This window comes from Coregonus clupeaformis, unplaced genomic scaffold (assembly GCF_020615455.1).
Source record: "Coregonus clupeaformis isolate EN_2021a unplaced genomic scaffold, ASM2061545v1 scaf2309, whole genome shotgun sequence".
In the NCBI taxonomy this organism is placed as follows: domain Eukaryota; kingdom Metazoa; phylum Chordata; class Actinopteri; order Salmoniformes; family Salmonidae; genus Coregonus; species Coregonus clupeaformis.
Genome location: NW_025535763.1, coordinates 40001 through 46919, shown reverse-complemented (window position 1 = coordinate 46919; position 6919 = coordinate 40001). Strand labels below are relative to the sequence as shown.

The 6919-nt window shown below is 42.9% G+C and overlaps 1 protein-coding gene across 1 annotated transcript in view; it reads left to right on the top strand.

Annotated features, from left to right (window-relative positions):
• Positions 1 to 378: 378 nt before the first annotated feature.
• The window catches only part of LOC121557202 (epithelial membrane protein 2), a 31715-nt gene continuing 25174 nt past the window's right edge, over positions 379 to 6919 (top strand). Inside the window, exon 1 of the mRNA XM_045219366.1 lies at positions 379 to 641. The gene's annotated coding sequence lies outside the window, so the exon portion shown is untranslated. The remainder of the gene's footprint in view (positions 642 to 6919) is intronic.

The following is a 6919-nucleotide window of genomic DNA, read 5'->3' as shown; positions in this document are numbered from 1 at the left end:
TTCTCTTAAAACTAGACCCAGCCAAGCTACGGTCACGTTATCTACTACATCACTTCTTTCTGTCTCTCTCTCCTTCTCTTAAAACTAGGACCCAGCCAAGCTACGGTCACATTTCTACTACATCACTCTTTTCTGTCTCTCTCTCCTTCTCTTAAAAAAGGACCCAGCCAAGCTACGGTCCGTATCTACTACATCACTCTTTCTGTCTCTCTCTTCCTTCTCTTAAAACTAGGACCCAGCCAAGCTACGGTCACGTTATCTACTACATCACTCTTTCTGTCTCTCTCTCCTTCTCTAAAACTAGGACCCAGCCAAGCTACGGTCACGTTATCTACTACATCACTCTTTCTGTCTCTCTCTCCTTCTCTTAAACTAGGACCCAGCCAAGCTACGGTCACGTTATCTACTACATCACTCTTTCTGTCTCTCTCTCCTTCTCTTAAAACTAGGACCCAGCCAAGCTACGGTCACGTTATCTACTACATCACTCTTTCTGTCTCTCTCTCCTTCTCTTAAAACTAGGACCCAGCCAAGCTACGGTCACGTTATCTACTACATCACTCTGTCTGTCTCTCTGTCTCTCCTTCTCTCTCTCCTCCGCGTCACATCTGGCGCGACGTCTGAGTTGTAAAGTTGATTCGGTGAGTAGCTCGCTACCTCATTTATTACAAGTTAACTCACTTCACAAGAAATGATGTTCATTCTGTGAAAAACTACATCAGGTAACGTCTACAGCTTTTCTGTTTGAGTGAAAAATGATTGAATCGCCTATTTTATGGCGTGGTAGGGTTTGAATAATATGTGTGTGTTTATGGTGTGGCAGGAGTGTGTAACTTTTCCTGAAGTTAGTGATTGAATTAACGCTGAGGAGATACTTTCGGTCCCTGCCAGTGAAAGGGCCGTTGTCTGTCGAGCCGCTTGTTGTCTCCCGGTGCACGGAATGGATGTGACTCCTTCTTGTTCTAGAAGAATCACTTTGGCAGGTATTGTGTTTGTGTGCCGAGTCAAATGCTGTGTGTTTGTGAGGAGCCACTTATCTACAGCAGGACAAGAATCCTGCAGCAACAGGAAATGTCAAATATTATGTGGATTATAATTCATGGACATTTTTGTAGAGGTTGATACATTTTTCGTAAGGGAAAATTTTAAGTCTGAAAATTCAAAAGTCGAAATTACAAACTTCAGAAGCCTTTTTAAATCTCAAATACACTACAGGTTTTTTTTTATTTTACATTTCCTGCATCGCAGGAAAGTACTCCTGCAACAGGGTGATCTAACTCAGGGGTTCCCAAACTTTATCACACAGGGCACAAGTGACACAAACCCTTCACACCCCTCTTGTTGGTGGAGAGAATTTAGCGGGTTTCCAAGCTTTTTTTTCCTGGAATTTTGTCATGTGGTGCGTCATTGATTAAAGCTGAGCAGAAAGGGCTGCGGACTGCAAGAGTGAGTTAGATAATTGGTTCCCCTAACTTTGGGGCGTACAAGGGTTGGCAGTCAGCAGACCCCCCTCTCTCTGCTCAGGTTTAATCAATGTTGTGTGTGAACCCCGGATGACTGACAGGTGGCGCTGTATTGAAGCCACCTCGCAGACATCTTGGTACTCCTCAATTGTAAAAAAATATATATATATTTTGGAAGCTATAGAAATGCATTTATGAATGTCTCCATTCGCCTTTGACACGTTTTATTCTATGAATGCATATTTGTAAAAATTATATTACGTGAGCTAAACATAAAACAAATAAAAAATGAAAAAATGCATAAAATCATTTTCCTTAAAGTATTTTTTTTTAGAGAGTACTAAGGTTGCTGTCCCCACTACAACAACAAAAATACATAAAAATGTAATTTTGTCCTTGACAACATTTAATTGAAATACTGTAGAGGGAGTGACAATATGGCCGACAGGCGGCTTCAAACCCTTTCAATGGCCAATACATAGCATATAATTAATCCAGGGTTTATATACATCATTCGGTTTAATCTGATGATTTATAGCCCTGATGGGAGGGAGGAGCATTCAGAGACGGTGGCTGCCGAAACCTCTACGTTGGCAGACAACCCTTTTCCCTGCTTTTCCCTCCCGCTCGCTTCCTAATGGCGCCCCCGTGTGGCCAAAGAGTTGAACTACCTCAGGAATGAGCATCATTCAAGAAATGTACGTTGGGATATACTGTATATATACTACTAAGAGTCAACAACACGCCTTTACGTGTAACTTTTACAGTTTCTATTTGACTTAAATCAAGACAATGCATTTTTTAATTCAGAAGCCAGCAACGATACAGAGACAGAACGTTAGAGACAGTTTTAGGCTGCGTTCTTTAGAAGACACACTGCCAGGCCTATCTGTCATGCAGGAATCATTTCAGCTCCGTCCATTCCATTGACTTCCAAACTGGACATCTGTCTGTCTATGTCCTGAGGATGTTGAGAAATGCCTTCAAAACCTGTAATCCCATGACTCTGAATCTGAAGGTTGCGTGTTCGATTCCAGTGTTAGACACTTGTTTTTTTTGTTTAAAAAAAACATAAACCCTTAACTTAACCATTTGAATGTTTTAACCCTATCCAAAATCTTAACCCTTAACTTAACCATTTGAATGTTTAACCCTTTCCAAAAACTTTAACCTCGAAATTTGACGTTTGGAGCAACTTCGAAATTTGACATCTGGAGAAACGTGGATGAACGTCAGAATCTGAAGTGAAATTGGTAAAACCGTGAGATGTTGTCAGCATTGTATTTATATCTGCAATGTTCTAAACATTCTAAATCCCTTTGTCTGGGTGAAGATGACATATTATGATGTTACTGTTGGAGAGAGAGCGAGAGAGAGAGACTGCTTTTTCTTTGGTACTTTTTACCAATTTTTCCTCCCGAATTGGTAGTTACAGTCTTGTCCCATCGCTGCAACTCCCTTACGGACTCGGGAGAGGCGAAGGTCGAGAGTCGTGCGTCCTCTGAAATGCGACCCCCGCCAAGCCGCACTGCTTCTTGACACACTGCTCGCTTAACCCGGAAGCCAGCCGCACCAATGTGTCGGAGGAAACACTGTACAACAGGCGACCGAAGTCAGCGTGCATGAGGTGCACGATGGGACAAGGACATCCCGGCCGGCCAAACCTTCCCCTAACCCGGACCACGCTGGGCCAATTGTGCGCCGCCCCCATGGGTCTCCTGGTCGTGGACGGCTGCGACACAGCCCGGGATCGAACCCGGATCTGTAGTGACGTCTCTAGCACTGCGATGCAGCGCCTTAGACCTCTGCGCCACTCGGGAGGCAGAGAGAACTCAATTCTACTCTTTCGTAGCTGTAGTTGTGAAACTTGAGGGAATGATTGAATGGATGAATGGATGGATGGACTTCATGTTGCAACACTGGGTCAGGGAAATGGCTGCTCTATCAGATGCATGCAGAGAGAGAGAGAGAGTGTGTGTGTGTGTGTGTGTGTGTGTGTGTGTGTGTGTGTGTGTGTGTGTGTGTGTGTGTGTGTGTGTGTGTGTGTGTGTGTGTGTATTGCACATAGCCAGCAGCAGCATATGTCTGGCTATAACATTGACAGGGCTATAAAATATGAAGCTGGCCACTACACTAGCTCTGATACCTGTGATGCACACAGAGACCTGATGAAGAGGAGGAGAAGGAACACTGTGCTTCACACCACCTGTTTCATGGGATTGATCATTAGATATGTAGTTGAATCGGGTGTTCTAGTGCTGGGCTGGAACAAAAATGTGCAAGCTTGGGGGGTAATGGAGTAGACACGGTTCTACAGACAAACCTGACTGGGCTGGGAGGTCGGTATCAGTAGAGACAGAGGACTGTGGGTAATATGTAGATATCAGGAGAGACAGAGGACTGTGGGTAATATGTAGATATCAGGAGAGACAGAGGACTGTGGGTAATATGTAGATATCAGTAGAGACAGAGGACTGTGGGTAATATGTAGATATCAGGAGAGACAGAGGACTGTGGGTAATATGTAGATATCAGGAGAGACAGAGGACTGTGGGTAATATGTAGACATCAGTAGAGACAGAGGACTGTGGGTAATATGTAGATATCAGTAGAGACAGAGGACTGTGGGTAATATGTAGATATCAGTAGAGACAGAGGACTGTGGGTAATATGTAGATATCAGTAGAGACAGAGGACTGTGGGTAATATGTAGATATCAGGAGAGACAGAGGACTGTGGGTAATATGTAGATATCAGGAGAGACAGAGGACTGTGGGTAATATGTAGATATCAGGAGAGACAGAGGACTGTGGGTAATATGTAGATATCAGTAGAGACAGAGGACTGTGGGTAATATGTAGATATCAGGAGAGACAGAGGACTGTGGGTAATATGTAGATATCAGTAGAGACAGAGGACTGTGGGTAATATGTAGATATCAGTAGAGACAGAGGACTGTGGGTAATATGTAGATATCAGTGGAGACAGAGGACTGTGGGTAATATGTAGATATCAGTAGAGACAGAGGACTGTGGGTAATATGTAGATATCAGGAGAGACAGAGGACTGTGGGTAATATGTAGATATCAGTAGAGACAGAGGACTGTGGGTAATATGTAGATATCAGTAGAGACAGAGGACTGTGGGTAATATGTAGATATCAGTAGAGACAGAGGACTGTGGGTAATATGTAGATATCAGGAGAGACAGAGGACTGTGGGTAATATGTAGACATCAGTAGAGACAGAGGACTGTGGGTAATATGTAGATATCAGTAGGGACAGAGGACTGTGGGTAATATGTAGACATCAGTAGGGACAGAGGACTGTGGGTAATATGTAGATATCAGTAGAGACAGAGGACTGTGGGTAATATGTAGATATCAGTAGAGACAGAGGACTGTGGGTAATATGTAGATATCAGGAGAGACAGAGGACTGTGGGTAATATGTAGATATCAGTAGAGACAGAGGACTGTGGGTAATATGTAGATATCAGTAGAGACAGAGGGACTGTGGGTAATATGTAGATATCAGTAGAGACAGAGGACTGTGGGTAATATGTAGATATCAGGAGAGACAGAGGACTGTGGGTAATATGTAGACATCAGTAGAGACAGAGGACTGTGGGTAATATGTAGATATCAGTAGGGACAGAGGACTGTGGGTAATATGTAGATATCAGTAGAGACAGAGGACTGTGGGTAATATGTAGATATCAGTAGAGACAGAGGACTGTGGGTAATATGTAGATATCAGTAGAGACAGAGGACTGTGGGTAATATGTAGATATCAGTAGAGACAGAGGACTGTGGGTAATATGTAGATATCAGTAGAGACAGAGGACTGTGGGTAATATGTAGATATCAGTAGAGACAGAGGACTGTGGGTAATATGTAGATATCAGTAGAGACAGAGGACTGTGGGTAATATGTAGATATCAGTAGAGACAGAGGACTGTGGGTAATATGTAGATATCAGTAGAGACAGAGGACTGTGGGTAACATGTAGATATCAGTAGAGACAGAGGACTGTGGGTAATATGTAGATATCAGTAGAGACAGAGGACTGTGGGTAATATGTAGATATCAGTAGAGACAGAGGACTGTGGGTAATATGTAGATATCAGTAGAGACAGAGGACTGTGGGTAATATGTAGATATCAGTAGAGACAGAGGACTGTGGGTAATATGTAGATATCAGTAGAGACAGAGGACTGTGGGTAATATGTAGACATCAGTAGAGACAGAGGACTGTGGGTAATATGTAGATATCAGTAGAGACAGAGGACTGTGGGTAATATGTAGATATCAGTAGAGACAGAGGACTGTGGGTAATATGTAGATATCAGTAGAGACAGAGGACTGTGGGTAATATGTAGACATCAGTAGAGACAGAGGACTGTGGGTAATATGTAGATATCAGTAGAGACAGAGGACTGTGGGTAATATGTAGATATCAGGAGAGACAGAGGACTGTGGGTAATATGTAGATATCAGTAGAGACAGAGGACTGTGGGTAATATGTAGATATCAGTAGAGACAGAGGACTGTGGGTAATATGTAGATATCAGTAGAGACAGAGGACTGTGGGTAATATGTAGATATCAGTAGAGACAGAGGACTGTGGGTAATATGTAGATATCAGTAGAGACAGAGGACTGTGGGTAATATGTAGATATCAGTAGAGACAGAGGACTGTGGGTAATATGTAGATATCAGTAGAGACAGAGGGCTGTGGGTAATATGTAGATATCAGTAGAGACAGAGGACTGTGGGTAATATGTAGATATCAGTAGAGACAGAGGACTGTGGGTAATATGTAGATATCAGTAGAGACAGAGGACTGTGGGTAATATGTAGATATCAGTAGAGACAGAGGACTGTGGGTAATATGTAGATATCAGTAGAGACAGAGGACTGTGGGTAATATGTAGATATCAGGAGAGACAGAGGACTGTGGGTAATATGTAGATATCAGTAGAGACAGAGGACTGTGGGTAATATGTAGATATCAGTAGAGACAGAGGACTGTGGGTAATATGTAGATATCAGGAGAGACAGAGGACTGTGGGTAATATGTAGATATCAGTAGAGACAGAGGACTGTGGGTAATATGTAGATATCAGTAGAGACAGAGGACTGTGGGTAATATGTAGATATCAGTAGAGACAGAGGACTGTGGGTAATATGTAGATATCAGTAGAGACAGAGGACTGTGGGTAATATGTAGATATCAGTAGAGACAGAGGACTGTGGGTAATATGTAGATATCAGGAGAGACAGAGGACTGTGGGTAATATGTAGGTATCAGTAGAGACAGAGGACTGTGGGTAATATGTAGATATCAGGAGAGACAGAGGACTGTGGGTAATATGTAGATATCAGTAGAGACAGAGGACTGTGGGTAATATGTAGATATCAGTAGAGACAGAGGACTGTGGGTAATATGTAGATAT